Source organism: Aquarana catesbeiana, linkage group LG01, assembly GCF_042186555.1.
Source record: "Aquarana catesbeiana isolate 2022-GZ linkage group LG01, ASM4218655v1, whole genome shotgun sequence".
NCBI classification, from domain to species: Eukaryota; Metazoa; Chordata; class Amphibia; order Anura; family Ranidae; genus Aquarana; species Aquarana catesbeiana.
The window spans coordinates 949,531,813-949,553,122 of record NC_133324.1 but is presented as its reverse complement, the minus strand read 5'-3'; the positions used below and the strand labels follow the sequence as shown (position 1 = coordinate 949,553,122).

General features: G+C 45.4%; 1 pseudogene; it reads left to right on the top strand.

The window, feature by feature from the left end:
- Positions 1-21,310, top strand: part of LOC141121618 (von Willebrand factor A domain-containing protein 5A-like) — a 115,016-nt pseudogene that overhangs the window by 6,878 nt on the left and 86,828 nt on the right.

The window sequence follows — 21,310 nt, the reverse complement described above, 5'->3', positions numbered from 1 at the left end:
GTACAGGGGTCAGAGGCTGTGCGGACAGAGTACAGGGGGTCAGAGGCTGTGCGGACATAGTACAGGGGGTCAGAGGTTGTGCGGACAGAGTACAGGGGGTCAGAGGTTGTGCAGACATGGTAGAGGGGTCAGAGGCTGTGCGGACATGGTACAGGGGTCAGAGGTTGTGCAGACATGGTAGAGGGGTCAGAGGCTGTGCGGACAGGATACAGGGGCAGAGGCTGTGCGGACATGGTAGAGGGGTCAGAGGCTGTGCGGACATGGTACAGGGGTCAGAGGCTGTGTGGACATGGTACAGGGGTCAGAGGCTGTGCGGACAGGGTACAGGGGGTCAGAGGTTGTGCGGACAGAGTACAGGGTTCAGAGGCTGTGTGGACAGGGTACAGGGGTCAGAAGCTGTGCAGACATGGTACAGGGGTCAGAGGCTGTGCGGACATGGTACAGGGGTCAGAGGCTGTGCGGACAGGGTACAGGGGTCAGAGGCTGTGCGGACAGGGTACAGGGGTCAGAGGCTGTGCGGACAGAGTACAGGGGGTCAGAGGCTGTGCGGACAGAGTACAGGGGGTCAGAGGCTGTGCGGACAGAGTACAGGGGGTCAGAGGCTGTGCGGACAGAGTACAGGGGGTCAGAGGTTGTGCAGACATGGTACAGGGGTCAGAGGCTGTGCGGACAGGATACAGGGGCAGAGGCTGTGCGGACATGGTAGAGGGGTCAGAGGCTGTGCGGACATGGTACAGGGGGTCAGAGGTTGTGCGGACATGGTAGAGGGGTCAGAGGCTGTGCGGACATGGCAAAGGGGGTCAGAGGTTGTGCGGACAGAGTACAGGAGCGGGTCAGTCTTTGTGGATCGTTCTGCTCCTGCTCAGTTGCTCTGTCTATCTGTCCTCCCTCCTCCTCCATACTTGGCTCAGTATAGCACAATACATATCTGAGGTGACGTCTGACTGACCTGGATTGATGGATGGAATTTGAAGCGGCTTTCCTTTTCTAGTCCTTATGGATACATGCTCTGAGCAGAAGGAAGCAACTCTGCAATGTGATATCAGGAATCAGGATCCTTCGTGTTGTTTTGCTGCCAAGTAGCAGGACAGTGACCCTGCACCATGCTGACCTAGCAGTGGGCACAACACACTGAGATCACAGCTGAAGATTCTACGGGGGGTGAGTGTCCACTGATGTCTAGCCGATAGGTACCCCCCACCACCTGGCAGGCACTGCACAGGTTACAGGCACGGCACCAAGTAATGTAAGTATCATCTGCAGGGGGGGAGGGTGACATCTCAGCAGGCACAGGCATCCCCGGACCCCTGCTGTGGTGAGGCACCGCCGAGAACGAGCGCCAGCTATTCAAAAATGGCGCTGGGCGGCGATATTACATCACTGCGCAAGCGCCCGCCTGTGGCGCCCGGCCGAGCATGTACGAGTTCTCCAGAACCCGGTAGGCTTCGGAACGGCGCATGCGCAGTAGCGGGGTTGGCCTGCAGCCATCTTTGTTACGGGCACCGATGCCCGTAACAGACATTTATGGGCACCCTGAAAATAGGGTGGAATTTACGGGCTGCCCATAAATTATCGGGCAATTGGCAACACTGCTAATGATTTGTACAGGGCAAATCTCTCTCTCTGGAGTCCATACCTCTCCTAATACAAGGACTTTGCTTGCTTTGGAAACCTCAACTTGGATACAAAAGGACTACAAATGTACTGCATGCAGTACTTTTTTCAGTGCACTTTGCCCACACCTACTCCAAATAACCACCCAAAGCAATTCCAAGGGACCTAGTTTGAATGAATGAGTGTGAACCATGTGATTGTACAGATGGAGAGCGGTGCCAGCACTGAGAAATCATTTTCTGCAGAAAAAAGCATGAGCCATCTTGGCTTCAGTCAGTTTGTTTTCATACTTTAACAAAAAGCTACAACAGAACAGATCAGTGTGGAGACCATTGTGGCCACATAGAGTGCGCGATAAAAGCAAACAATGACGCTTTATTATAGCAATAAATCCAAGTATGAAATCTGGGGGAGAGAGGGTCGAATCAGGTGTGCTGGATGTACAGTGCCTTGCAAAAGTATTCACCCCCTTGGCATTTTTCGTGTTTTGTTGCCTCACAACCTGGAATTAACATGGATTGTTTGAGGATTTGCATCATTTAATTTACATGCCCACAACTTTGAAGATTTTTTTTATTGTGAAGCAAACTACAAATAGGACAAAATAACAGAAAAATTCAATGTGCATAACTATTCACCCCCCTAAAGTCAATACTTTGTAGAGCCACCTTTTGCGGCTATCACAGCTCCAAGTCGCTTTGGATAAGTCTCCATGAGCTTGCCACATCTTACCACTGGGATTTTTGCCCATTCCTCCTTGAAAAACTGCTCCATCTCCTTCAAGTTGGGATGGTTTGCGCTTGTGAACAGCAATCTTTAAGTCTGACCACAGATTTTCGATTGGATTGAGGTCTGGGCTTTGACTAGGCCACTACAACACATTAATGCCCCGTACACACGGTCGGATTTTCCGATGGAAAATGTCCGATCGGAGCATGTTGTCGGAAATTCCGACCGTGTGTGGGCTCCATCGGACATTTTCCATCGGATTTTCCGACACACAAAGTTTGAGAGCAGGATATAAAATTTTCCGACAACAAAATCCGTTGTCGGAAATTCCGATCGTGTGTACACAAATCCGACGGACAAAGTGCCATGCATGCTCAGAATAAATAAAGAGATGAAAGCTACTGGCCACTGCCCCGTTTATAGTCCCGACGTACGTGTTTTACGTCACCGCGTTTAGAACGATCGGATTTTCCGACAACTTTGTGTGACCGTGTGTATGCAAGACAAGTTTGAGCCAACATCCGTCGGAAAAAATCCTAGGATTTTGTTGTCGGAATGTCCGAACAAAGTCCGACCGTGTGTACGGGGCATTACATGTTTCCCCTTAAACCACTCAAGTGTTGCTTTAGCAGTGTGTTTGGGGTCATTGTCCTGCTGGAAGGTGAACCTCCGTCCTAGCCTCAAATCACACACAGAGTGGTAGAGGTTTTGCTCAAGAATATCCCTGTATTTAGCACCATCCATCTTTCCCTCAACTCTGACCAGTTTCCCAGTCCCGGCTTCTGAAAAACATCCCCACAGCATGTCAACACCACCATGTTTCACTGTGGGGATGGTGTTCTTTGGGTGATGTGATGTGTTGGGTTTGCACCAGACATAGCGTTTTCTTTGATGGACAAAAAGTTAAATTGTAGTCTCATCAGACCAGAGCACCTTCCTCCATACATTTTGGGAGTCTCCCACATGCCTTTTCACAAACTCAAAACATGCCATTTTGTTTTTTGCTAAAAGTAATGTCTTTCTTCTGGCCACTCTGCCATAAAGCCCAACTCTATGGAGCGTACGGCTTATTGTCATCCTATGTACAGATACTCCAGTCTCTGCTGTGGAACTCTGCAGCTCCTCCAGGGTTACCTTAGATCTCTGTGCTGCCTCTTTGATTAATGCCATCCTTGCCCGGTCCATGAGTTTTGGTGTGCGGCCGTCTCTTGGCAGGTTTGCTGTTGTGCCATGTTCTTTCCATTTGGTTATGATAGATTTGATGGTTCTCCTAGGGATCATCAAAGATTTGTATATTTTTTTTTATAACCTAACCCTGACTTGTACTTCCCAACAACATTGTCCCTTATTGTTTGGAGAGTTTCTTGGTCTTCATGGCAGTGTTTGGTTAGTGGTGCCTCTTGCTTAGGTGTTGCAGCCTCTGGGGCCTTTCAAAAAGTTGTGTATATGTAATGACAGATCATGTGACACTTAGATTGCATACAGGTGGACATCATTTCACTAATTATGTGACTTCTGAAGGTAATTGGTTGCACCAGAGCTTTTTAATGGGCTTCATAACAAAGGGTCTGAATACATACGCACATGCCAATCATTTTTTTATTTCTGAAGAATTGTTTTCACCAATTGTTTTCTGAAAAATTTTACTTCATCAACTTAGCCTATTGTGTTCTGATCTATCACATATAATTCAGATTGAAAAAATATTGAACTAAAGGCTGTAATGTAACAAAATAGGTAAAAAGCCAAGGGGTGAATACTTTTGCAAGGCACTGTATGTAGCACCCTCCTAGTTAGGCTTGTAGGCTGGTTGCCTGCCGTGTATTAGTTAGGGAGTTGACTGGCCCAGACTGGGGAAGGGTTAATGTTCTGCACTTTTTGGACCCTGCCTATCTGTCCTGTTATATATATATGTATATATATATATATATATATATATATATATATATATATATATATATATATATAAAAGGGAGAAGGAAGGCCAGTTTTGAGGCTTGCTGGAGCAGTCCGTCAGAGGACACTGGGAGTCCGGAGAACTATCAAGTCTTGGAAGATATCATGATTGACCTTCTTGAGGTATGCCTGGGCAGCCTAGTTGAGTTAGATAGGGAATATCCCACAGTAATGTTCTGGTTGGACTTTTCAAGATGTTCAGTGAAGTTGCATCAACTGTTTTAAGCCGGCTCTAAAGTCATTTAAAGGGGTGCATGAAGGTTGCTGGCGTATAAAAGAACAAGTCTCAGTAAAGCACATGTGAGGTATGAAGCAAAGCAACTAAGGAATGTGTACTTAGCAAGAGCAGCAGGTAGGGATGAGCCGAACACCCCCTGGTTCGCAGTGCTGGGACAAGGCCATCAGAGCGAAGATGGCAAACTGCACCCCCCCCCCCCCCCGGGTATAAAGAAAGAGTCAGTGTCCTTTCAAAACCAGAAAACACTTAAAACAATACAACACTACAATACTGTAGCTGCAGCCCCATCGCAGTATATGTACTGCGGCGGGTCGGCAAATGGTTAAATTGTAAGTTCACCGCACCTCTGGACCCCTTTACATTACACAGCACCCTGCACCTCTGGACTCCTTTACATTACACAGCACCTGCACCTCTGGACTCCTTTACATTACACAGCACCCTGCACCTCTGGACTCCTTTACATTACACAGCACCCTGCACCTCTGGACCCCTTTACATTACACAGCACCCTGCACCTCTGGACTCCTTTACATTACACAGCACCCTGCACCTCTGGACCCCTTTACATTACATAGCACCCTGCACCTCTGGACTCCTTTACATTACACAGCACCCTGCACCTCTGGACTCCTTTACATTACACAGCACCCTGCACCTCTGGACCCCTTTACATTACATAGCACCCTGCACCTCTGGACTCCTTTACATTACACGGTACCCTGAAGCCTTTGGGTTCACACTGGTGTCCTGAAGTTTGTCCCAGTGCTGGCGTATACATAGTTTTTCTGCATTTTATCCCCATTTTTAGCTGCAGTCCCACAGACTTCTATTAGCTTGTGTAATTTTACTGTGTTTTCTGAAAGCACACCAAAGATTCAGTATAGAGGACATTTGGTGCGCTTTCAGAAAATGTTGCAAAAATGTGTAACCTAATAGAAGTCTGTGGGACTGTAGTGAAAATTGAGGTAAATGCAGGGTGTATACACCAGCACTGCAACTGAACCACAGCGCATCAGTGTGAACCCACTTGAGTCCTGGTTTACATATATGCGATACAGGAATCAGCGTGATTCCAGTGCGGATTCCTGCATTGCATGTTGCTTGTCGGCCATTCATGATGCCCTTTGCAAACTGCTATGGGTGTCAATGGAAAATTAATGACACCCCACAGATCAGTTTGCAGATCGCAGTGAGAATTGTGAAATGGTGCAGGAATCAGATTGGATAGGTGTAAACACCCATCCAATCCGATTCCAGTGCAGACCATAAAAAGGGTCCTGCACCGTTTTGGTGCAAATGCGTTTTGAGCCATACAGTTTGTATTGCTGAATTCGCATTGCACAGACATCGAATGTGATTTGTACAGCAACGCGGTGCGAATCACATGCAATAGCTATGATCACACTAGTGAAAACCCTGGCTAAAGGAACATGATGGGAACATGATAGGGCCAACTATTAGCACAGAGTTAATGAAAGACTCTACTAGAGGACAACAGAGGAAAGATTGGGAGTGAAAGATTTGGGAGAGAGAGAGCAGAGTCTGGACACAGGGACAGTGCTGATAACTCACTTGGATGTTCCCAGGTTGCTACTTGTTTAAATGTTCCCGCCCCCACATTCCTTTCAGAGGCAGCACACGGGCTGTGCGGAGCATGGACGGGACACAGAAACAGAGTGGAGGGAGGGGGCAGAGCCGATGCAGCCTCTTCCATTTCTGTGGAGGGGGGAGTTGTACTCGATGGGCTATTAGAATTTAACCTGAGCTCTCCCTGCGCTGTCAGCATGTCACATCACCGCTGCACTACCAAGCCTGTCCCGCTCTCACTGTATCATACAGGGGAGGATGGGGGGGCCGCCTGACACCCCCCCCAATGTGTGGTATCCAGTTAGTACACCACTGCTGTGCCCCCTTCCTACAATAAATTACTCCGCCCAGGGCATCCGCCCCCTTCAGCCCACCCCTTGTACCAGCCCTGGTGGTTCAGTTCGCAGAAGAACATGCGAACAGGCAAAAAATTTGTTTGAACACGCGAACACCGTTAAAGTCTATGGGACACTAACGTGAAAAATCAAAAGTGCTCATTTTAAGGGTTAATATGCAAGTTATTTTCACAAAAAGTGTTTGGGGACCCGGGTCCTGGCTCGGGTACATAAACGGGTGGCCCCTGCCCCCTCTGACACCACGGGGAAGCCATTGAGAAGTCCCCGTGCATCAGAGGGGGGCTGGGTCACCCGGGTACATCATCGTGTGGCCCCGCCATCAGTTATAAAAGAACTGTCACCTGCGAGGACGCGTCATACGACGATGAATGGACTTCGTGGGACATTTTTTTTTTTTTTTTTAATAAAGGACTTGTACCAAGCTGTGTCTTGTGGTTTTTTTAAATTTTGACACTTTTTTTGTGAAATGGTACGGGTACAATATACCCGTTACCATTTCAAACAGGAGGGGTGGGATCTGGGGGTCCCCTTGTTAAAGTGGGCTTCCAGATTCCTATAAGCCCCCCCGCCCACAGACCCCCACAACCACCGGTCAAGGGTTGTAGGGATGAGGCCCTTGTCCCCAAGGGGACAAGGTGCTTTGGTTGGATACCCAAAAGCACCCTCCCCATGTTGAGGACACGTGGCCTGGTACAGTTCAGGAGGGGCCTGAACCTGTGGCCTGCCAGGTTGCGTGCTCGGATAAGGGTCTGCTATGGATTTTTTGGGGGACCCTCACGCCATTTAAAAAAAAAAATTGGCATGAGGTTCCCCTTAAAATTCAGGTCTGGTATGAATTTTGAGGGGGACCCCTACGCCGTTTTTTTAAAAAAAAATTGGGTTCCCCTTAATATCCATACCAGACCTGAAGGGCCTGGAATGGAATTTGGGGGGACCCCCATTCAATTTTATTTTTACATTTTGGTTCGGGGTTCCCCTTAATATTCATACCAGTCCCAAAGGGCCTGGTAATGGACTGGGGGGATCCCATGCTATTTTTTTCAATGACTTTTATCTGTATTGCTGGGACCGACAATTCATTATAGCCGCTATTACTTTAAAATGACTCTTTTTTCTTTAGAAATGTCATTTTGTACAGGGACTGTTCTAAACACGGGAAAAGGCGCCACTTTACAGACATACTGTAGACACCCCCCAGGTACAAAATTTAAAGGAATATTTCACTTTTGTGGTGTTTCACTTTAAGCATTATTAAAATCATTGCTCCCGAAAAAACAGCCGTTTTTAAAAAAAATTTTGCATTGATACATGTCCCCTGGGGCAGGATCCAGGTCTCTAAACACTTTTTATGACAATACCATGCATATAAGTGAAAGGTTAGTGTGTGGGTGTGGCGCAGTCCTAATTCATAGAAATACTTGGTAAATCGTGTGTAGCCAAATCCCATATGTAAAGTCGCATATAAAGTATAAACCAAAATTGCAAATAAAAATCAAACATAAAACAGCAAAGTGACCCCCTTTGGAGTGTGTAGCTGTATCGTTGTCCTAGTTTAAAAAATGTTTGGTAAACCGTGTGTAGCCAAATCCCACATGTAAAGTCGCATGTAAATTATAAACAAAATATAAACAAAATCGCATATAGCAAATTTATCGGCTAGGTTGGCCCCCTTTGAATTGGGGGAGGGGGGAAGGGGAACAGAGGATGAAATCAAAAAATGACTTTAGCCAAAGCTATTCCATCCACATAAAAACCCCATATAGTGATTGACAAACATAACATTGCTGAATAATTACATAGGTTAAATCGTGACTAGTGCTCAGTGCAACTTAAGTGAAAAACTTGACATCTTTGTAAAGCAAGGCAGGTATTTGTATTAATCTTGGTGACCAGGTGCTCGTGTCTTGTGATCATGCGGACACTCACCAGCTTCTTTAACCCCTGCGGGGGTAATGCGCAGTCACAGTGTATGCCACTGTGCGGCAATCCACAGGCTGTTTCTGGGTCAGAGAGAGTTAGAGAGATGTGGTCTAGAGAAGGACTGTTTCACTCACTGGATTGTGTCCAGAGGAGGTTGAAGGGTGCACAGCAGTCCTGGGAACTGAGTAAAGACCCTAAATTGATCCCTGTGACTGTACAGTATTCTGAAAAATGCACTGGGTACCAGATGCTGTGCACAAGAGCAAGGTAACCAGATGCCAGAGAGTCTTGCCCCATGATCTTCAGCTGTAAGGGAACCAACCGTTCAGTATCCACATTCAATTATAGAGACGTTTGTCCTCTAACCACTGTTTGTTAATCGTTTTTGGAGTATCCCATGGTCCAACCCATCTCCTGGTCAAGTTCTACAAGCAATAAATTACAAAAAAGACAACCCCTAGACTGTTTATTGAATCTAGAGTTCATGGACGGCTCCTTGGGTGGACTGGTGGCCTCTGTACAGTTTGGAAAAGAACCAGTTAAAATATGTGCCCTTTCAGGGGTAGCATTACATCGATACAGTGCTACCCCCATAAGGGCTGCTGATTTGCCCCAGGTTCCTCCTGTCACATAGTGCAAACAACAGCATTCACTCCTTCAGCTCAGTCAAGGGGTTGCCATTTTCTGCACTTATAGCTGGTTAACTTGGATAGGGCAGGGAGCTGTGGGATACTCCAGAACAGTGGTTCTCAACCTCATCCCTCAAGTACCCCCAACAGGCCATGTTTTGGGAATTTCTCTTAGATAAAATAGCTGTCCAAAATACCAAGCCATTGACTCTGATTTAAAGCACCTGTGCAAGATAAAGGAAAACCTGCAAACACGACCTGTTGGGGATACTTGAGGACTGAGGTTGAGAACCATTGCTCCAGAATACCGAACAGTACACTCTTCACTCTGTAGCTACTTCTCAGTACAATCCCCTCAACCATATTTTAAGGAATGGACAGCACTGGATCAACATAAACCAGGCAAGGATTAGTTATAATGCACCAGGGAATCGACAGCAGCACAGTCACCCAGGTCCTGCCCTCAGGTCTGCACAAGTCCTTAGGTAATTGAATGCCTTCCTCCTGAATCAGGCAGACATTTCCAAGATGGACTCTCCAGACTGGACCCAAGGTAAAGTCCCCATTCTTCTTTAACTTCAGAGATTAACTTAACAGAGAGTAGTTAGGCCCCCCAGCTTAAGAGCCCAGTCACAAGTCCGACTTCTGTGACCCTGGAGGTTTTTTATTTTTGTTGTTTTCTTTTTTAGGTAGGTGGCAGAAGCTGCATGTGGAGGAACCAATGCCCTCCATTTCCCTCCTGCAGCTGCTGAATGTCTACGGGAGGGAGAGGAGAAGCGGGCATTCAGCAGCTACATAGAGGGGTTCCTCTACATAGTGCCGCCCCCGCTGCCCTCCTATCCAGGCATACGGGGGGGGGGGGGCGTACGGGTCCCCTGGAGCATGGGACCAGGTCCCAATGGCAACCCCTGTACAAATGTCCCTGCCTCATGCTCCTCTTAGACAGAGCACATATACAGGAAGAAAGGAGGGCGAATATGACTCTTTCCTGACATCCTCCCTACATACTTACATACTTTTACATACTTACATACTTTTACATACTTACACAGCTATGTACATACAGTACATAGCTGAATGCATGCTTCTAATAGTACGCAATAAGTGGTAAAGGAAGGAAGAGAGCCCTGGGGGTAGTCTGTATTATGTCACTCGGGCTGCAGCCATAGAATCTGACACTTGTATCTTTCATTTCCTTTCAGACAACCTTCAATAATGCCGCCATTCCCTCCATGTTGTGGCCTCATCATCATGGCTTCCCGCCAGCCAGGTGAGTATACAAGCAATGGCAATTACAGTATAAGCACCCCCCCCGTGGGATCCGCTTGGAAGCTGGAAATCACTGTAGTAGAGATCGATACTACAGTGATCTCCACTAGCTTTAGGGGCCCTTGCTGAGCAGCTGCCCTGCTGCATTCTGAGCACAGGAGGTTGGCCACTGGGCCCTGGCACCATTCAGCGATTGCATTGCATTTTCTCAATGAGGAAGGTAGAAGAGCGGGGTATTGCAGTCATGCTCTCCACCACATCCAATCAGGGAATCTTTTGCATTCCCTGAGAAGATGCAAATAATTCTCTAAATGACGCTCATGCCATGTAGACGACCTCCTGTGTTCATAATGCAGCAAGGACATGGAAGCTATTGGAGATCCCTGTAGCAGCAATGCTTAATGTAGGGGTTTCCAGACTCTAGAGGGATTTCACAGATATGATATATGCATTATTACATTGGTCCAAGCTTGAACAATGTAATTATGTAAAAATTGCCATAGCTGGAATTGTTCTTTAAACTGTTGCTAGAGTTATGTTGCAGAGTTACTGCTATATTCTTTATATTCTGACACTCATACCTGTTTTTTCCTACTGTTGCTACCCTACTTGTCTTTAATGTGACCCTTTACCTATTGCTCTAGCTTGTGTTATGTGCTTTGGTTTATTTCAGTAGTGTAGAAAGAAGAAAATAAACCTCTGGATATAATATATTCCACCTGTCATGGTGACTGCAAGACCATCTTAGTGTAGAAGCCGACAACACAGACATCACTGTGTCACACAATATTCAATTCTTGATGGGCAGTTGGAGTTCAACTCAGATGTGGTACATCACACCCTGAGTATACCTTCATGCCAGTGCTGTTGCTACCAGGGAGTGTGTTAGCTGATCCCTGTCGGTCATCTCAGACCAGTAGTTCTTAGACCGAGATATTGAGGGCCATCACGCTAAGTCAATGTGGCCTTGCTGCAGTGCACATGTGCTGGCAGGAAGCACCTGTCAGAAGGTGAGAGCGAGGACTCTGTGTGCTGCTGCTTGTTCTTTGGCCAATCAAAAGGCTGGGAGAGCAGCTTACTATACACTACAAGATTTTATCAGGCCCGCAACAAGTGTCTATGAAAATAATCTAGCTGGCTGGTGTTGGAAGCGCCGGTCTGTGTATCATAATATGGAGACTGCCAGCAAGCCATAATCCTCCCCGCGTCCTCCTGATGGGCACTCCTGGATGTAAGGAGATACTGTGATGGACACTCCTGGATGTAAGGAGATACTCTGATGGGCACTCCTGGATGTAAAGGGAACTCCTTTTAAGATTTTTTTTTTGGCCAGTAAACTTTTGTAACATCCAAAATGTGGTCCTCAAACTTGAAAACGTTGGAGACCCCTGAGCCAAACTAAGCACAGAGTTGGAAATCCCTTATCTCCTAATTGGTAATTTGGTATTTGTGTTCCCGGTCCCTAGCTTGATTGGACGGTACTTTTAAAGAGTATTCATCTCCTAAGTGTTCACTGGAAATACAGCTCAAGTTACTGGACACCAGATATAATTTTCTTATTCTCCTGTGTGTGTGTCTAGTCCCTCTACAGGGGATCTGGGTTGACGTCCAGGTGAAAGGCTTTGTGGCGGATGTATCAGCAACTCTCAAGTATAAGAACAAGGAGGAGAAGGCGGTGGAAGCGGTCTTTGTCTTCCCCATGGATGAAGACTCTGCTGTCTACAGCTTTGAGGCCACAATAGAGGGGAAGACGATTGTAGCTGACCTCCAGGAGAAGAAGGAGGTAATGAGGATTACAAGACGAACAAGAGAAACACATTATATTTTCACATGACATGATTATACACTCTTAGGCTTTTCTTTAAACTGGATTATAAGTATACATTCTTAGGCATATAGTACAATCATTTGGTCACTTTTTGCTTTTCACGTTGATGACTGATGGAGCCCCAAAATTCTGTGGCCAAGGCTGTAAACTGCCCACAAAGGGCTCTGCCATTTATTTGATGGTTGAATAGTAATGTACTTTTAACATTTGTCCATGTTGCTTTGTAGATGAGATATAGAATGTGTGGTCACCAGTTTGGCTGAAGTATCTACAGATCTTGTATATCAGGTTTTGTGATCTTCAGTCACAGTCAGGCTGTTACTTTCTTTCTATTTTGGGAGAATCAACAGAAAAACTAGACACAAATCGTAGAGTTAGCTGGAATTTGGTAATGCAAATATTGCCGTACAGTACACTATAAGACACCATAGCTGGATCAGTACAAAAAAAAAAAAAAAATATATATATATATATATATATATATATATATATATATATAGGCGACGGAAAGTATTCAGACCCCCTTAAATTTTTCACTCTTTGTTATATTGCAGCCATTTGCTAAAAGTATTCCTAAGTATTCAGACCCTTTGCTGTGACACTCATATATTTAACTCAGGTGCTGTCCATTTCTTCTGATCATCCTTGAGATGGTTCTACACCTTCATTTGAGTTCAGCTGTGTTTGATTATACTGATTGGACTTGATTAGGAAAGCCACACACCTGTCTATATAAGACCTTACAGCTCACAGAGGAAATGAGAATCATAAGGTCAAAGGAACTGCCTGAAGAGCTCAGAGACAGAATTGTGGCAAGGCACAGATCTGGCCAAGGTTACAAAAAATTTCTGCTGCACTTAAGGTTCCTAAGAGCACAGTGGCCTCCATAATCCTTAAATGGAAGACATTTGGGACGACCAGAACCCTTCCTAGAGCTGGCCGTCCGGCCAAACAGAGCTATCGGGGGAGAAGAGCCTTGGTGAGAGAGGTAAAGAAGAACCCAAAGATCACTGTGGCTGAGCTCCAGAGATGCAGTCGGGAGATGGGAGAACGTTGTAGAAGGTCAACCATCACTGCAGCCCTCTGCCATAAAGCCCCGACTGGTGGAGTGGCCCGACGGAAGCCTCTGAGTGCAAGACACATGAAAGCCTGCATGGAGTTTGCAAAAAACACCTGAAGGACTCCAAGATGGTGGGAAATAAGATTCTTTGGTCTGATGAGACCAAGATAGAACTTTTTGGCCTTAATTCTAAGTGGTATGTGTGGAGAAAACCAGACACTGCTCATCACCTGTCCAATACAGTCCCAACAGTGAAGCATGGTGGTGGCAGCATCATGCTGTGAGGGTGTTTTTCAACTGCAGGGACAGGACGACTGGTTGCAATCGAGGGAAAGATGAATTCGGCCAAGTACAGGGATATCCTGGACGAAAACCTTCTCTAGATTTCACAGGACCTCAGACTGGGCTGAAGGTTTACCTTCCAACAAGACAATGACCCTAAGCACACAGCTAAAATAACGAAGGAGTGGCTTCACAACAACTCTGTGACTGTTCTTGAATGGCCCAGCCAGAGCCCTGACTTAAACCCAATTGAGCATCTCTGTAGAGACCTAAAAATGGCTGTCCACCAACGTTTACCATCCAACCTGACAGAACTGGAGAGAATCTGCAAGGAGGAATGGCAGAGGATCCCCAAATCCAGGTGTGAAAAACTTGTTGCATCTTTCCCAAAAAGACTCTTGGCTGTATTAGATCAAAAGGGTGCTTCTACTAAATACTGAGCAAAGGGTCTGAATACTTAGGACCATGTGATATTTCAGTTTTTCTTTTTTTAATAAATCTGCAAAAATGTCAACAATTCTGTGTTTTTCTGTCAATATGGGGTGCTGTGTGTACAATATGGGGTGCTGTGTGTACATTAATGAGGAAAAAAAATAAACTTAAATGATTTTAGCAAATGGCTGCAATATAACAAAGAGTGAAACATTTAAGGGGGTCTGAATACTTTCCATCCCCACTGTGTATATATATATATATATATATATATATATATCTATATATCTATATAGATATATATATATATATATATATATCTATATAGATATATATAGATACATAGATATACAGTGGCTTGCGAAAGTATTTGGCCCCCTTGAACTTTTCAACCTTTTGCCACATTTCAGGCTTCAAACATAAAGATAAAAAATTTTAATTTTTTGTGAAGAATCACCAACAAGTGGGACACAATTGTGAAGTGGAACGAAATCTTTTGGATTTTTGAAACTTTTTTAACTAATAAAAAAATGAAAAGTGGGGCGTGCAAAATTATTCGGCCCCCTTGCGTTAATACTTTGTAGAGTCACCTTTTGCTGCGATTACAGCTGCAAGTCGCTTGGGGTATGTCTCTATCAGTTTTGCACATTGAGAGACTGAAATTCTTGCCCATTCTTCCTTGCAAAACAGCTTGAGCTCAGTGAGGTTGGATGGAGAGCGTTTGTGAACAGCAGTTTTCAGCTCTTTCCACAGATTCTCGATTGGATTCAGGTCTGGACTTTGACTTGGCCATTCTAACACCTGGATACGTTTATTTGTGAACCATTCCTTTGTAGATTTTGCTGTATGTTTGGGGTCATTGTCTTGTTGGAAGATAAATCTTCGTCCCAGTTTCAGGTCTTTTGCAGACTCCAACAGGTTTTCATCCAGAATGGTCCTGTATTTGGCTGCATCCATCTTCCCCTCAATTTTAACCATCTTCCCTGTCCCTGCTGAAGAAAAGCAGGCCCAAACCATGATGCTGCCACCACCATGTTTGACAGTGGGCATGGTGTGTTGAGTGTGATGAGCTGTGTTGCTTTTACGCCAAACATATCGTTTTGCATTGTGGCCAAAAAGTTTGATTTTGTTTTCATCGGACCAGAGCACCTTCTTCCACATGTATGGTGTGTCTCCCAGGTGGCTTGTGGCAAACTTTAGACAAGACTTTTTATGGATATCTTTGAGAAATGGCTTTCTTCTTGCCACTCTTCCATAAAAGCCAGATTTGTGCAGTGTACGACTGATTGTTGTCCTATGGACAGACTCTCCCACCTCAGCTGTAGTTCTCTGCAGTTCATCCAGAGTGATCATGGGCCTCTTGGCTGCATCTCTGATCAGTCTTCTCCTTGTCTGAGCTGAAAGTTTAGAGGGACAGCCAGGTCTTGGTAGATTTGCAGTGGTCTGATACTCCTTCCATTTCAAAATGATCGCTTGCACAGTGCTCCTTGGGATGTTTAAAGCTTGGGAAATCTTTTATCCAAATCCGGCTTTAAACTTCTCCACAACAGTATTAAGGACCTGCCTGGTGTGTTCCTTGGTCTTCATGATGCTCTCTGCGCTTTCAACAGAACCCTGAGACTATCACAGAGCAGGTGCATTTATACAGAGACTTGATTACACACAGGTGGATTCTATTTATCACCATCAGTCATTTAGGACAACATTGGATCATTCAGAGATCCTCGCTGAACTTCTGGAGTGAGTTTGCTGCACTGAAAGTAAAGGGGCCGAATAATTTTGCACGCACCACTTTTCAGTTTTTTAATTGCTAAAAAAGTTTAAAATATCCAATAGATTTCGTTCCACTTCACAATTGTGTCCCACTTGTTGGTGATTCTTCACAAAAAATTAAAATTTTATATCTTTATGTTTGAAGCCTGAAATGTGGCAAAAGGTTGAAAAGTTCAAGGGGGCCGAATACTTTCGCCACTGTATCTATAGATCTCTCTATATATATATATCTATATATAGATATATAGATATATCTATATATCTATATATATATATATAGATATAGAGATATATCTATATATATAATAGAAACTGTGTACATCATATTCACAGATCTAAATTGCTGTAAAAGTGTTTAAATTACACAAAAGTAACAGGTTTTCTGCTATTCCTACTCTTCTCCAGGCCCACAAAACCTATGATGAGGCCATCAGCCGAGGTGAACAAGCCTTCCTCCTGGAGGAAGATGAGAGCTCGGCAGACATCTTTAGCTGCAGTGTTGGGAATCTCCCTCCTGGCCAGGAGGCCGAGGTCACCTTAAAATATGTGCGGGAGTTGCCAGTGGAGGCAGATGGAGCTGTGCGTTTTGTACTCCCGGCCATCCTCAACCCGAGATACACCCCAAAAGGTACAAGTACAAAGCAGAGCGTTTTTTTTTTTTTCAATGTAATGCTTTTATTTGCTCTTCTAAAAGGACCACTAACCCTAAAGTGAACTTGACATGGCCTAAAATGTTTCTAAAGCAACAAGTGCAGACACTAAGAACCTTGCGTTAGTCATTAATCTAGTTCCTGTGTACCTATGGAGCCTTTTGCATTATAGACCCCGGTTTTACACGGGACATTGTGTTCTGTCCATATTGTAACTCAAGCACTAACCCCAGCCAATTAAATTTCAGATACTTGGGCTTTAAATGGCAGAACTTCTGTGTGCAGTAGGGTAGATTAGCCATATTTTTTGTTTTTAAAGATTTTTTTTGCTTCGATCAAGACTTCATCTATACAGTGCATGAGCTTGTCTCTTTATGCAGCTATCCAGATTGGTGTGTCCTCCACTGATGTGGCTAATGTGACCTTCAGCCACTGGGCTTTGCTTGTGGTGCTTTCCAGAGTACTGTCTTAGTTCGCCACAGAGTACTACCTTAGAGCTGTGGCACAACCTTTGAGTAGGACTCTATCTCTGAAGACTAATTATGAGTATGCTATTGGTGGAGTATTGAAAACTACTATATTTATTAGAACTTTTGCACTCCATTATTGTAGCGATCACCCCTGAAAGGGCTGCTGGTTTGTGTGCCTGGTTCTTTCCCCAGTTATGGCAGTGGCAGCTAGGTACACAGCAACAGTCACTCTGTGGCTCACTAAGCAGTCTAGGGGTTTGTCTGTTGTAGATTTATTGCTGGTTAAACTTGGATAGGGATGAAGGGAGCTGTGGGATACTCCAGTTGCACAATGTAATGATATGAGGACACTCTTTACTATGTCAAAACTCTTTAGCTCAGTCCTTCTAGCAGCGTCCAGGAGGTTACCTAGCTCTAGCTATCTAGAGCAGTGGTCTCCAAATGCGGCCCTTTGCATACTTTTATCCAGCCCTTGAGGCATTTTTCCCCCACTAGGGATGAGCTTCGAGTTCAAGCCCAACATGAGTTCGACTCGTACAACGGCTGTGACGAGGATCGAACATTATGGGCCGTTTGCGGCGCGTCACGGCCCATAATGCACTGCGTCATCGCAGTGGTTTGATGGCTGATGATTGGCCAAGCATGCACTATGACCTGCATGCTTTGGCCAATCACAGCACCGTAAGCAAACAGAGCAAACAGAGCCAGGGTGCCTTTGGCCAATTATGGCTCAGGGGAATAAGTACACGCCCCACACTATATAAGGCCACCTGCACGTCAGCCGTATGTAGTGTGTTTCGGCGTTCAGAGAGAGAGAGAGAGAGAGAGAGAGAGAGAGTGTCATTTAATTTCATTTAGATAGATTGAGATAGATTGAGCAGACAGTTGATTCAATTAGCTCCAGTATATTTAGTGTATAAAAATATATATATACTGTGTCCAGTTTAGCTAGAACTCGCTGCAAACCGTTCCTGTTGTTCCCTTCCTAATATACTACAGGCAGGCAAGTTCATTCAGTTAGCTGCAGTATATACAGTACTGTATCCTGTGCAGCTAGATCTCGCTGCAGACCGTTCCTGTTGTTCTCTTCCTAATATACTATAGGCAGGCAGTTCATTCAGTTAGTTGCAATATATTCAGTACTGTATACAGTTTAGCTAGATCTCGCTGCAGACCGTTCCTGTTGTTCTGTTCCTAATATACTACAGGCCGGCAAGTTCAATTAGTTAGCTGAAATATATTCAGTACTGTATCCTGTGCAGCTAGATCTCGCTGCAGACTGTTCCTGTTGTTCTCTTCCTAATATACTATAGGCAGGCAGTTCATTCAGTTAGCTGCAGTATATTCAGTACTGTATCCTGTGCAGCTAGATCTCGCTGAAGACCGTTCCTGTTGTTCTGTTCCTAATATACTACAGGCAGGCAGTTCATTCAGTTAGCTGCAGTATATTCAGTACTGTATCCAGTTTACCGTATATACTCGAGTATAAGTCGATGTGCATGTGTCCTGTACCTGTGTCATGTGTATATGTGCATGTGTCATGTGTATATGTACCTGTGTCCTGTGTATGTGTGCATGTGTCATGTGTATATGGTCCTGTGTATGTGTATGTGTGCATGTGTCTGTGTGCATCCTACCTGTGTCCTGTGCATGCCTCCGAGTGCCACTCTGCACCGATCAGCGTCTGCTATTCCTATTTGGTGGCCATTCACTGTTCAAAAGCCGCGCCTCCTCGTCGTTAATGATAGGCAGAAAACTCCATTTCCCAGCAGTCAGTGGTCAGCCTATCACGGGCATTCTCTCATCCTCATACCACGGACGAGGATGAGAGAATGTCCATGATAGGCTGTACACTGACTGCCTATCACAGATGAGGAGGTGTGGCTTTTGAACTGTGAGAGCCGAGAGCCGCTCCGAGTGCTATGTAGCACACGCTGTCCGCCATCTGCCTGCATGACACGCTAATCATGTAGGCAGACGGGGGTGACTCATGTATAAGTCGAGGGGGGCACTTTCAGCCCCAAAAAAGGGGCTGAAAAATTTGACTTATACACGAGTATATATGGTAGCTAGATCTCGCTGCAGACCGTTCCTGTTGTTCTGTTCCTAATATACTACAGGCAGGCAAGTTCATTCAGTTAGCTGCAGTATATTCAGTACTGTATCCTGTGCAGCTAGATCTCGCTGCAGACCGTTCCTGTTGTTCTCTTCCTAATATGCTACAGGCAGTTCATTCAGTTAGCTGCAGTATATTCAGTACTGTATCCTGTGCAGCTAGATCTCCCTGCAGACCGTTCCTGTTGTTTTCTTCCTAATATACTACAGGCAGGCAGTTTATTCAGTTAGCTGCAGTATATTCAGTACTGTATCCTGTGCAACTAGATGCAGCAGTTGGAGTGCTAGCAATTTAGCCATGCTAGCATTCAGCCGCTGGGCATGTGGATGGCTGGGACCGAATTTCTTTCCCCGGTTTAGCAACTGGGGTAGGGAAATTTGCCTGCTACAATCGGACTCTGGTGTAGCGACAGCAGATTGCCCGCAAGTACTTGGCACACCTAATTCTACACTTTCATTCCTCTCAGTGCAGGTTTCTGAGAGAACTGAAAGTATAGTGGGGTTGGAGATCCCAGCTGATGAGGAGCAAGGAGAGGTCCGCCTTGTTCTTTGGTGTGGGTCTTTTAAGTATGCTTGCCAAAGGACTGCATGGGAGTTCGACATATGTCTGGTCAAGCATGTGGTGCCCAAGCGTCTGCTGTTTTGGCCATGCTTGATACGCTTCAGACATATGTTGCAAACAGCAATGGTGCGATCTGCTGCATACGTCTCAAAAAAGGCCCACACCAAAGAACTTTTGGAAAAACGCGCAGAGTCAGCAGCGCCCTGCACATGCGGAGCTATGCGGTGTGATACAGTCGGTTGGCTACCCTTGAGCTGGCCCCTGGAGGGCATCCTGCCTCATTGGAGATGTGCCTCCTCCTCTTCCTCTCTCCTATCCGGCACCCACATAGAGTCAGTGACCTCATCATCCCCCCTCCTCGTCAGTGGAGCAAACCTGGCAGTATGCTGTAGCTGGGGGAACATGACTGCCAATTTGTTGTCCTTCTTGGGCACCCCCTATCTCTGGGCTCACGTTACTGCCTTCCTCAATCTGGGTACCATCATCGGAGCCTTTAAAACGCTGCTCATCCTCCTGCAGCATGTACCCAACACTGTGGTCAAACAGTTCGGGAACTCCTCAGGGCATGATGATGGGGCTAGGGAAGGAGTGACTGATGACATTGAGCCAATGGAAGAGGCCGCTTTGGCAGCTGTATTGGCAGCCAAAGTACTCTGAGCCTGGGTGACAGAGGATGAGGAGGATGAGGACGGCTTGGTCATCCACTCTACCAACTCTTCTGCATGTTGTGGCTCAACACGGCCAAAAAAGCGACAAGCGTGTCCCACGGCCATGTGCTGAGGATGCACCGTGTCCACGACCAGCAATGTTGGCTGTAGACACAGAGCCTGCTTGCCCTCTTTTAGTGGCCTATGAGCATCTGCGTCTCCTAGTTGGCCTTCCAGACATACTGTATTTGATATATTTGTAATGTATTTGAATAGGTACACCAGGAATGGCCTGCAGTGAGATGTAGCTGCACAAAGCTGGGATGTGTATATATATATATATATATATATATATATATATATATATATATATATACTGAATATACTGCAGCTAACTGAATCAACTGCCTGCCTGTAGTATATTAGGAAGAGAACAACGGGAACGGTCTGCAGTGAGATCTAGCTGCACAGGATACAGTACTGAATATACTGCAGCTAACTGAATAAACTGCCTGCCTGTAGTATATTAGGAACAGAACAACAGGAACGGTCTGCAGCGAGATCTAGCTGCACAGGATACAGTACTGAATATACTGCAGATAACTGAATTAACTGCCTGCCTGTAATATATTAGGAAGAGAACAACGGGAATGCTCTGCAGCGAGATCTAGCTGCACAGGATACAGTACTGAATATACTACAGCTAACTGAATGAACTGCCTGCCTGTAGTATATTAGGAAGAGAACAAAAGGAATGGTCTGCAGTGAGATCTATCTGCACAGGATACAGTGCTGAATATACTGCAGCTAACTGAATGAACTTGCCTGCCTGTAGTATATTAGGAACAGAACAACAGGAACAGTCTGCAGCGAGATCTAGCTAAACTGGATACAGTACTGAATATACTGCAGCTAACTGAATTAACTGCCTGCCTGTAGTATATTAGGAACAGAACAACAGGAACGGTCTGCAGCTAGATCTAGCTGCACAGGATACAGTACTGAATATACTGCAGATAACTGAATGAACTGCCTGCCTATAGTATATTAGGAAGAGAACAACAGGAACGGTCTGCAGGGAGATCTAGCTGCACAGGATACAGTACTGAATATACTGCAGCTAACTGAATGAACTTGCCTGCCTGTAGTATATTAGGAACAGAACAACAAGAACGGTCTGCAGCGAGATC